This window comes from Mustela erminea, chromosome 8 (genome assembly GCF_009829155.1).
Source record: "Mustela erminea isolate mMusErm1 chromosome 8, mMusErm1.Pri, whole genome shotgun sequence".
Lineage (NCBI taxonomy): Eukaryota > Metazoa > Chordata > Mammalia > Carnivora > Mustelidae > Mustela > Mustela erminea.
This window is the reverse complement of record NC_045621.1, coordinates 62479914-62491791: the sequence shown is the minus strand read 5'-3', so window position 1 is coordinate 62491791 and position 11878 is coordinate 62479914. Positions and strand designations below refer to the sequence as shown.

General features: G+C 40.0%; 1 protein-coding gene across 4 annotated transcripts in view; it reads left to right on the top strand.

Moving 5' to 3' along the window:
• The first annotated feature begins 8366 nt into the window (after positions 1-8366).
• Positions 8367-11878, top strand: part of SCN9A (sodium voltage-gated channel alpha subunit 9) — a 167502-nt gene continuing 163990 nt past the window's right edge. For all 4 annotated transcript variants that reach the window (XM_032355821.1, XM_032355819.1, XM_032355820.1 and 1 more), the window contains exon 1: positions 8367-8646. The gene's annotated coding sequence lies outside the window, so the exon portion shown is untranslated. The remainder of the gene's footprint in view (positions 8647-11878) is intronic.

The following is an 11878-nucleotide window of genomic DNA, read 5'->3' as shown; positions in this document are numbered from 1 at the left end:
AAAGACACAGTAGCAATTGGTAAATTAGGAAATGGCTTCTATCCTCTTTCTACTATACTATGAAGAAGTTTAACTTCTCTACATGCTTCTTTCAGTCAACAGGTTTAATTGCAAATAAATGAACTACTGAGAGGTTTATTTATCTTCTGTTTTTATTTGACAGACAGAGATCACAAGTGGGCAGAGAGGCAGGCGGGGGGTGGGGTGGGGGAGCAGGCTCCCTGCTGAGCAGACAGCCTGATGCAGGGCTTGATCTCAGGACCCTAAGATCGTGACTTGAGCTGAAGGCAGAGGCTTAACCCACTGAGCCACCCAGGAGCCCCTACTTACCTTGTGTTTATATTGTTCATCTACATTTACCGAATTTAATTTTTAATTCATAATTGTAATGTAGCCTGGCCAGTATTTTCCAAATGTGTATGTTGAGAGACATAGACTAGCCACTTGCTACGGAGGTAATATAGCAGCTCATTGCTTAAGCAGATGGGCTCTAGAGCCTGGTAACTTAGGCTGACACCTTAGATCTGCCACATATTAGCTCTGTGGCCTTAGGCAAGTTGTTTAATCTCTCACATGTTAGTTTTTTCACCTGCAAAAAAGGGGATGGTAATAACACCTACCTCAAAATACTGTTGTATGGATTATTTGGGTTAAACACACAAGGTTTTAAAAAATAATCCCTGGCACATATTAAAACTTCAGTAAGTGTTATCATTAATTTCACTGGCAAGGACCAAAATAATTTCAAGAGTTAAAACTATTTTTCTGAAATTTTTGTAAAAATACACTGACCATTTAAAAAGATACATCTCATTTACCATTCAACCTGTCTTTACTACAGTTCAAATAATGTTTCTAAGAACACCAATATTTTCTTGGAATAGTTAACATATTTAGATGTTGCTACAAAAGACCTCAAATTTATAATTTATCGTACCTTATTCATCACTCTAAATTAAATTCTAAGAAACCTGATTTCTTTTTTTTTTCTTTTTCTTTTTAATTTTTGGTGAATGGAGGTGTCTTCCCTCAAAGCTACAAAAAGTCTTTATTGAAGTGCCAACAACACAAGGTTAAAAAAAAAAATTAAATGTCAAAAAGCCCCCACAAGAAAATCTGGGATTTCAATGATAAACCTTAACTATAAGTGGCAAATAAGGCCTTACAAATACAGGCCAGATCCTTTGAACACTGAAATCTTGTAGATCTCCCCAAGTCTTCCCACTCTTTTAGCTCTCTAAACTTTTAATCCCCAGATTGAGAATATTTATTCCATTGTTTTGTTAAAACAAAACAAAATTCAACCGAGTACATTTAAAGATCAAATTGGCCTTACGCAACAATTCATGAATCATACAGCATCCCATCTAGCAAACAGAAAGGTGCTAAACAAAATGGGAGACCTCTATAGGCTGAAGGGGACAGGACAAAGAAAGAGATTTCATATTTCTTTGGGTCTATCGGATGGATTACTCACTAGTGCAGACCAGGAAATTCCAGATCGACTACTTTAAGATTATATTTCTGGGAGAGGTTGAAACTGCAATTAAGTTAGGTATTAAGTCTTGGTTTGCTGACTGGGACTTAGCACAGGTGACTCCATTTTAGATCTGTTGTCTTTTGTTTGTTTGTTTGTTTTGGACAGTTTCTTCTTTCTCAAATGTTCCATCCCTGTCTTTTCTTTATCATCTACTACTGACAAAACTCAATTATTACCACAACCTAAACTATACAGTCAAATTAGTCAACATTCTACTTTTGACAGCAGTCAAAATAACAACAAAAAGGATGCCCATATTTCCAAACTACATTTCATGTCACATAATGGAAGTTTCAGTTCAGTAAATATAGTGAAATCAATACATTTAAATAGCTACTCTCCCATTTAAAATAGCAGCTCGGGAAGTTATGTCTTGATTTCACTAGCACTATTGGTAAAATATTTTTTTTTAAAGATTTTATTTATTTATTTGACAGAGAGAGAGAGAGAGATTACAAGTAGGCAGAGAGGCAGGCAGAGAGAGAGGAGGAAGCAGGCTCCCTGCTGAGCAGAGAGCCCGATGTGGGGCTCCATCCCAGGAATCTGAGATCATGACCTGGGCTGAAGACTAAAAGACTAAACCCACTGAGCCACTCAGGCACCCCTGGTGAAATATTTTTAATTTCTCTCTTGGAACTACCTTCAGAATCTGTTTCATATAACTTTGATAGAAGAAAATTTCTGATTCTTTTTTTTTAAGATTTTATTTATTCATCTGACAGAGAGAGAAATCATAAGTAGGCACAGAGGCAGGCAGAGAGAAGGAAGCAGGCTCCCTGCCGAGCAAAGAGCCCAATGCGGGGCTCAATCCCAGGACCCTGAGACCATGACCTGAGACCATGACCTGAGCTGAAGGCCGAAGCCCAACCCTCAGGCACTCAGGTGCCCTGAAAATTTCTGATTCTTGAGGGTGAACTTAACAAATGTAATATATTAGGTAAATGCATTAAAATGCTTATCCAAAGCTAAAGATGATCACAGTTCCCTATGAATTATTGTAACTGCAAGGCAATTATTGCATTAATATTTTACTGTTTCAGATAATAGTGACATATTTATTTATATAGGCAAATTAAAGTCTGGAATGAGAGTAGTCAATCTGTCAAAAAAGGTTGCACATGAAGTCTGTAATTACAGACTTTTTTCTATTTTGCATATACACATGTATTCTTTGTTCTTCTGAGAATTGCATTTATATACAGTGAATTTTCATTTCTGATACCATATTTCTCATATGTAGAAGTTCCATTCTGTTGTTTTTATATCTTCTATTTCTCTCCTCATAATATTCAGATTTTTCTCTATGATCTTGAGCATATAGAGCACACTTATAATATGGAACCTAACGTCCTCAACTGTTAATTCTCTCATCTTTGCCATTTCTGGATCTGTTCCTGTTGACTGAGTTTTCTGCTGACTATTCTTTGCATGCCTGTTAAGTTTTTAAATTGGATACTAGCAGTGTTAATTTTACATCATTAAGTCCTTTAGAAAGTGATGGACTTTATCCTGGCTAGAATTTAAGCAAGTTGGAATCAGTTGGGTCCTGTTAAGTCTGCTTTAAATCCAAAACAACTTTAATCTAAAACAAATACAGCCCCATTATTAAGACCATGCCCTTCTAAGAACTCTACAATATCTCATCTGTGATGAGGTTTTTCCACCTTGGCTGGGGAAACACAAATTATTGCTAGCCTATGTGGGGTCTAGGGATTCTGTGACCTAGAATTTTCCATTAGTTCTTTCCCTGGCCTCGGGTATTAGCTCTATTCCCTGGCCTTGGTTCTCACGCCACCACATGTCAGTATCCACCAAAAACTTGAGGGCACTCCTCTGCGGATCTCTGCGTAGAATTCTCCTCTGTGGTCCTCTGTGCTACAAATTCTAATTGCTTCAGCCTCTCAAACTACAGTTTCCATCTTCTCAATTCAGGGGGATTATAGGGCTCTTTTTGTATTTCCCCCTTCTTGTGTTGCAGTCCGGAAACTAATTTCAGGTAAATTGGGACCATCACAGGACTCACCTTGTTTATGTCCATACTCTCAGTGATCAGTCTCCCGTATCATGCTGCTCAGTGTCTACACACAAATGTTTCATATATTGGGTAACCTAGTTTAGTTCAAGGCTTCTGCAAGAACAGAACTTTGAGAACAGCAGTTTTGATGAAAAGGCATTCTATAGAAAGCATCTGATCAGCAAAAGCACTGTTCTGGTAAAGGACTTTGGTGGGCTGTTTGACTTGGTGGGAAATCTTCATGAATAACTGACCCATCAGTATATTATAGAGCATCTACTACGTGCAAGAAAAAAACACGTTTATTTTCCTTCACATGATTTTACTGGCACAAAAACTCATACCATCTCAATTTAGAAGAGCAAACACTCTAATGCTGAAACATTTAGGAAACCATTTTTCTTTTGTTGTTTCATTCTGCATAATTTGTCCATCTTCCTTTTTTTAATTTATTAACATATAATGTATTATTGTATTATTTGTTTCAGTAGGGGTCTGTGAACCTACCACCTACCACCTTATCCCTCCTGTGCACAGCCCTTCCGCAACCCTCAGTTTGTTTCCTGAGATTAAGAGTCTCTTATGGTTTGTTTCCCTCCCCAGTCCCATCTTGTTCCACTCTCCCTTCCCTTCCCCCCACCCCCCATCCTGCCTGTCAAATTCCTCATATCCGAGAGATCATATGATAATTATCTTTCTCTGATTTACTTCACTTGGCATAATACCCTCTAGTTCCATCCATGTCGTTGCAAATGGAAGATTTTGTGTTTTTTGATGGCTGCATAGTATCCCATTGTATATATACCACATCTTCTTTATCCATACATCTGTTGATGGACACCTGGGCTCTTTCCATAGTTTGGCTACTGTTTTGTCCATCTTTTTATTATTCCAACCTATGACTGATAATCTTCCTTGTGTATTGCACTGTTTTAATTGTAGTTCTTTCTTTTTAATCCTACTTTGAAACCTGACTTTTGAACCCTCCTTTTTAGCTATGTATACACAAAAAAAAGTGCAACTTTATTCTTTCATTTTCACAACAGCATAATTGTTTTTTCTTTTTTTTTAATAAAGATTTTTATTTATTTATTTGACAGACAGAAATCACAAGTTGGCAGAGAGAGAGATTGGAGGAAACAGGCTCCCCGTCGAGCAGAGAGCCCGACACAGGGCTCGATCCCAAGACTCTGGGATCATGACCTGAGCCGAAGGCAGAGGCTTTAACCCACTGAGCCACCCAGGTGCCCCACAACAGCATAACTGTTTTTACTCAAGTTAGAATATTGCCAAGTAGCAGATACTAGAAGATAAATATAGAATTATAATCCTATTTAATGAGGAAAAAAACAAACTCTTCTGGTACTGTGCTGTTTAATTTACTGTCTTCATATTACTGTCTATTTCTTTCTTCTCCAGAAATTTTATAGAAGTTTTAACAATTGGAGAGACAATTATGGCCAAGATAGAAGGGTATCTGGCCAAGGGTATCATGAGGTAAAATAAATATTTATTCTTATCCTGGTTTTGGAAGATACTATCGGTTAATTTCAACACATTATACTTTTTTGTGCCCAAATTATAGAACATCATTTGTGAATAGCCTTAGGAATTTACCGGTGGTTGGCTGGTTCAACCAGTATCTTTTCTGTCTCCCATAATTCAGGTCTCCCCTTTAACCTTCTCAACAACACAGGTGACACCATCACTTAATGTTTGATGAACTCTCAGATATGTTTAGTGTAATACTTTATGAGAGTTTCAGATAGTTCTTTTGTGGGTTTAAGCAGAGACAAAAATCTCAGAGCTGCCAAAAAAGGCAATAAAAATACAAAAAACATAGACTAAAAGCAACAGATTACAAAGTGTTTGGGAGATTAAAATGATACATAAAATAGATATGGGATAAATGGTTGAAAGGTAAAAGAGACTTGGGAAGATAATGAATCATATACACCATGCTTTGCCAGTGAGCTCACAGGCAAATCCTTCCAGGGATCCTTCAGACAGAATGAGGAAGTTTTGTTTTGGATGACCCGTAACAAGAATGTAAGTATATCGAGTGTAATATGTACTTGTGACTGAACTCTTACAGTAGAATTTGTATTACTAACACTGGATATCAAAAACAGAAAAGATAATGTGAAAAAGAAATTCACTTTTATTTATAGGTATAACGATTCACGCGTTGATAACAAAGCAGCAGCAGTGTGATAGCTTCATGGTAGTCTAGTCTATCTGCTAATGAATGAATCATTATAAAATTTTTATGACATACAGTATTGCAGTTATAGTCATAATACAGCATTGCAAATATTAACATTCAATATTTTTAGGCTATGTGGCTCATCTGGGAGTTTTTCAAATTGTTGCAAATCTCAAAAGTATTTTCCAACACACATACATTGAAAAAAATTGTACATAAGTACACATATGCAGTTCAAGCCTATGTTGGTCAAAGATCAACCGTATATATACTCATTGACAAAACATGGTGTATGGTATTCATTATTTTCTTAGTGGCAGAGGGAGAAGGACACCAAATCTCTTTCCTACCACACTGATGCAAAGTACTTTCTTGTTCACTATTAAAAACTGCTACACTTCATTAAGCCAGTGGATCATCCAGTCCAATATTTCATCACTATCCCAAGTGATGTCTTCTGGATAATGCTATATGACAATGACTGAAGGTGACTCTAACATTTTATAGTAATTCTCTCCATAAGGTACCATTATTTATCAATTCATCTTACATTTATTTTTATCTTCATTTTGCAACCTCTCTAGGAATACCAAATCCAATGGACTCACTATATTTTATAATATTGACTTTGGTTTGTTCTTGATTTGCTTCTCTAAAGCTTTTGAGTATTTTGGAATTTGCTGATCAAATCCGTTAGTTAAGTTAATAAACTTCATCATTTTGGAGGCATTAATCATTTTTTCAGTTGTCTCACTCAGCTAAAGTGTGTTCTAATTTATCCTCTTAAGGAAAAAAAATGACACGACTTGAAATCCTGTGATTTTGAATTATTTTGAACATCATATGGATTATTCTGATAGATACCAGATCAGATGTCAGAGTGCTTTAAGACAAAGGGTTGATTGAACTCATTTTACTTCTCTGTGATTATGCATTGTACAATTTAGTTGAGAAGGGACTTGAATGTGGCCAAAAAATAAAAGAAAAGAAAAAAGAAGAAGAAAGCAGCATTGATTAGGTCTAATTAAAAAAAAAAAAAAAACAAAACAAAGCCCTCATGCCTAGTACAGTTTAACTCTTCTTTCTAAGTCTGCAACCAATCAAGGAAGAGAAGATGATTTGGCTGTGATGCGGCACTGAGAATTATCTCCAAGAGACCAAGTTCACCCTTGAGTGGAGAGCCTGTGAAAGAGAAATCTCCCTGCACTGGCACATCTTGCAAGTCACAAATGTAAATGTAAGGTAAACGCCCCAGGGCAAACCTCAGAAACTCAGTTGAGCAGCGGGGATAGGTAAATCCTTGGACTTAAAAAATCCTGTGTATTTACCACTGAGTATCATTTCCACAGTAGAAGGTGTGGCAGCAAATAAACTATAGATGCAAATGCCCACCACCTTACGTTTATACTATACCGTACACTATACAATGTGATTTGCCCTCTTTTAAGGCCTGAATCCAGAAATCCGCCCTACCCCAACATAACCCTTTTATTTTTCTTTCTGGTGGAAATTTCCTGTTTCTCTTTGGGAAAAATAATTCAATCCTGTTTCCATTACTTTTCCTCCCAGCAGGCTGCTATAGAAAATACATACATACACACACAACCCCACACAAAAATTTTTACAAAGATTCATTTTCGGGGGGCCTGGGTGGCTCAGGTCATGATCCGATGATTCTGGGGTCGGAGCCCCACATTGGGATCCTTGCTGAGTGGGAAGCTTGCTTCTCCCTCTCCTACTCCTCCTGCCTGTGTTCCCTCTCCCGCTGTGTCTCTCTCTGTCAAAAATCTTAAAAAAAAAAAAAAAAATTCATTTTCACAGTCGTTCCTACCCAGCTCTAAACTCGGAATCTGTATGCCTGATGATGTATCCAGATGAGCAGGTCCAGGTCTGGACCTCTACCCCATGTCTCCCTCTCCACCGCAACAACCTCTGACTCCTCACTCCACCTTCGAAAGGAAAGGCTTTGTTTTCGCCCTAGAAGATTCCGCAACTCGATCGATCTGTTGCAAAAAGAGAAAAGAAAAATCGCAGCCTAGAGACAGGTCTTGCGCGGCCCCTCTCCAGTCTCCATGGGCAAAGCCTCTGAGAAGGAACCAATTCCCGGTCCTGAGCCCTCGGAGCCCGGGGCACAGGAGACGCTGGTCAGGCCTTTGCCATTGGTCCTCACCTCCTCGGCCTGGAGTTCTCCTCCGGCTTCCCCCCAAACCACACTCAGTGACTTCTCGGAAACGTTAGCGGATTGCGCTGAGCAGGAAAGGAGGAAGGGGTGACGGGGGCGGGGGGGAGGTAAGGGAAGGGCTCTTGGGGCTTTGGACCGACACACTCCCCACCCCACCCCACACACACCCGCGCGCCCCACCCGATGGGGTAGCGGTTGGTGGGAGGTCGCGAACCCCTCCCCTGCCATCTCCCAGCGCACAGCCGAGAAGCCGCAGCCTGGCCGCCCGGGCGCTCCCAGAGGGTCCCGCCCGCCGCGAGCAGTGGGAGGCGCTGGCTGGGGAAAGGGCGAGGAGGGAGGAGCGGCGGGGGACTCGGCGGCGCGGGTGCCCCGGGGCTGGGGGCGGGGCTGCCGCTGGTCTGGGCGCGCCCCGGAAGGAGGGGCTCAGTGTCTGGGTTGGCCGTCGCCCTGGCTCCGGCCGCGGGTGTCTGGTTTCGAATCCCACCCTCTCCTCGGCTGGAGCAGGGCTAGCCTGGGTGCCCGCAGGCGCTGGTGGCAGGCGCCGCGGAGCAACAGGAGCCCAAAGAGAGAGGGAGAAGGAGCCGCAGAGAGAACGCCGCGGGGAGAGACCGGGAGCGGGGAAGCGTTCCTGAAGCCCGCGCCCGCCTCGCAGGCCAGGTCGTGCGGGTGGGCTGGATGGGCATCCCCGGCGGGCAAGGTTGCAAGTAAGTGCCCTTTCCGTGGCTCCCCTAGTGCGGCGGACCGGGCAGCCCTCCGACTCTCGCCCGGGCTCGCCTCAGCTGCCACACCCACCTGTATCCATTTTCCCGTCTCTCGGTTTTGGCCACTCGGTGTGATGCCACCTGCAGAGTAGAGAGGAGAGAAGCGGAAGGAGCGGTCCAAGCCATTGCAGAAAGGGGGCTGGAAAGGCACCTGTTTATGCAGTGCAAGGCCGGTCCTTTGCGGATTTTGTGCGCGTTTGCTATCAGGTCCCGAAACTGTGGAGAGGAGAGGCAGTTACACTTGATGGTTTGCGTCCGTTCTTTCTTTCTGTCTATGCTAGCAAGATTGTTGGATGCGTTTCAGTTCCAGGGGCAGGTCGTATTCTCTGCGAGAAAAAAAAGCCTGTGTTGTATTTCCCATCTGTAAAGGTGAGCCTGCAGAACCCGCACAGCGCATCCTACCTGGAGGGACAGCCAAGCAGCGCGAGCCCCTTCCCGGCTCACAAACACCAATAATTGACGAGACGGCTCAGCCCCATTTCTCAACACAGTTTTGTTTGTTGTTGTTGTTGTTTTTTCCCCCTGAAACGAATAAGCATTTTATAGCGAAATTCGGAAAAGATTTAGCGTCATTTTAACTTTTTATCGGTCTCAACAAAACTGTCATTTACTTTCGGGGCAAAAAAATCGCTATTTTCGTTACTTGTAGTAAAGACAAAAGATCGAAACAAGATTACCAAACTAAAAAACTTTAATGCCAACTTTTGTGATTGTAACAAACATTTTACTCATTTTAATGTTTCTTCTTAAATTATAGTTGCAGCCTTCCTAGTAATGTTTATTTCTTCTGAAGCTAAGGACAATTTTTTTTTTTATCTGAGAAGCTTGGTGGGGAGACTAAAAAGCTAACTTTAATAATTTCAATAAGACAAAGATCAAAGATAAAGATCAAATCAACACAGGCTTTTCGAAGAATGGTGGATTTTCAGTTTCTGTGTGTCAATTTTGGGAGGTTCTTTTCTTTTCAGAAATACAATTATTGCTCTCTTCTATTTTCTTTCTCCTTCCCAGTGGCCAGGAGGAAGACATTGTTTTTCTTTCTTTCTTTCTTTTGACAATATAAAATACATTTTCATGATTTTTGCTTTAACACAATAAAACCTAACTATATATAATCTGCAAACCAATGCAATGGTTAAATAAATAGTCCATTTTTTGGGGAAAAGTCTTCAAATTCTTTTTCCATTTTTAAAAATAATTAAACTAGAAATCACTTTCTTAGAAGCGGTGGTAAATAGGATTTAAAAATTTTTATTGATTATTCAAAACTAATATTACCTGATTTTCATGTATGAAGTTATCATGATTGTTAGAATAGCTTGTTCATAGAATGCTAGACAAAGTATGACATTTGGTATAATGGAGAGTGTGCCTTTGATTTAGTCAACTGGTAATAGTTTTGCTTAAGAGAAGTTTTTGCATTTTGTTTAATTACCTGTCTATTGGTTCCCTTTTGGAAGTGAACCATTGTTCAATCATGGGACATGGTGTATTTTTACAGAGGTTCAGTATACAGTGCGCCATGATGCCTATGGTTTAAGGCAGGGCTAACTGGGTACCTTGATGAGTCTACAGAAGAAAGATGAGTCAGGTCTGGCTCTTGGCCAAGAGCATCCGTATGCCTCATTGTGTCCCCTAGGGCTAGGAAATAATCATGGGAACCCTCCAGTGGTAGTGCTTCTGTGTTTTTGCTACCTGTTGCTGAGGTGAGTTTTGGCAGCAAAGAAAAAGTAAGAAATTCAGGGGTGGGACCAGTGAGGTCTTATTCACTGTGTTCAGTATGACCAAACCACTTTGTTTGTGGCAAAATAAATAAATAAATAAATAAAATACCATTTTACATTAATGGTAGAAATTAACATTTATCTAATTTCTATTCCTAGTAGATACATGAAAGAATGTGATATGCTGGAAGGATTTATTTGGTATTTTGCTAATCTAAGGCATGACTTTGCTGAGGAGCTTAAAGTTTTTTAATGTAAATGAATCATTCTAAATATCATGATGGTATGATTATGATTTTCTCTAAAACTGTCTTAGATCTTTCCCTCCAGTCTTTAACATCTGAATAAATGGCTTCACCATCCAAATGTTACTGCTCTCTCTCTTCCTCAAGCCAGCATTTCATCCATAGCTGGTCCAGATTTAGATCTATCAGTTTTCTCTTCCAAAGTATAAATGGATAATTTATACTTCTTAGATATATCTCTTTTGCCTTGTTCTCTGTGTCTATTATGCCAGTAAATTAGTTCAAACCACCATCATAATTTACCTGGATTTCTGGGCTTCCTGTTAGTCTCTCTACTTCCATAGTTTCCTCCACCATGATTCACTTTCCATACACAGCAATACCATCATGACTCTCCTTAAAAGCATTCATTAGCTAACTGCATAGAAAAAAAAGGAATAAATGCAGAAACATAGAAATCAATCAACAACAAATTCCTTCTGTTAGGATACAGCTCTCTTTGATCTGGCCCTTCTTTATAACCCCACTGAACCAATCCATCCTTGTCATTTATAGGCTCCAGTCACACTGGTCTTTTAGTACCTGTAACACATGGAATAATTTCACCCCCTAAGGCCCTTTTAATGCTGTCCCAGTGTCCCAGTGGGTGGACAGTTCCTTTTACTCTTTGAATGGCTAGCTCCTTCTCAAACTTTACATCTCAGCTCAAAAGTCTCTTCCTCAGGTGATCATTCTTGATCACCTGTCAAAAGTAGGTTGTCACCTGTTAGTCTCCTTCTTGGTACTTGTTTGTTTCCTGGTGCGTATTATAGCATGCAGATATTTTTTGTATTTGAATAATGAAAGCTCTAAAGGAACAGAGACCAAGTCTTTATTGTTGGCCCAGTGCTCAGAACAGACCCTGGCATGAAGTAGTGGAGGAAGGGGTTTCCTAACTATTTATGTAAATAATAAAGTACAAAAATCTGACTTCTTTCACCATAAAGCGCATCAACCCAGTCAATTTCTGCATTTTATGATTCAATTTCTTTTTTATTTTTTGAGCATCTGGTACATTTACAACTCTGTACTGTGATTTTGAGGAAGTAAAATATCCTGGGATGTATCCCCATCTTTCAGCAGTGTAGGCAATAATGTGTTCAAAGGTAAGTAGATTATAGCATATTCTTAGGAAAGCAGTAACCACAACTGGATTAAAATATATTT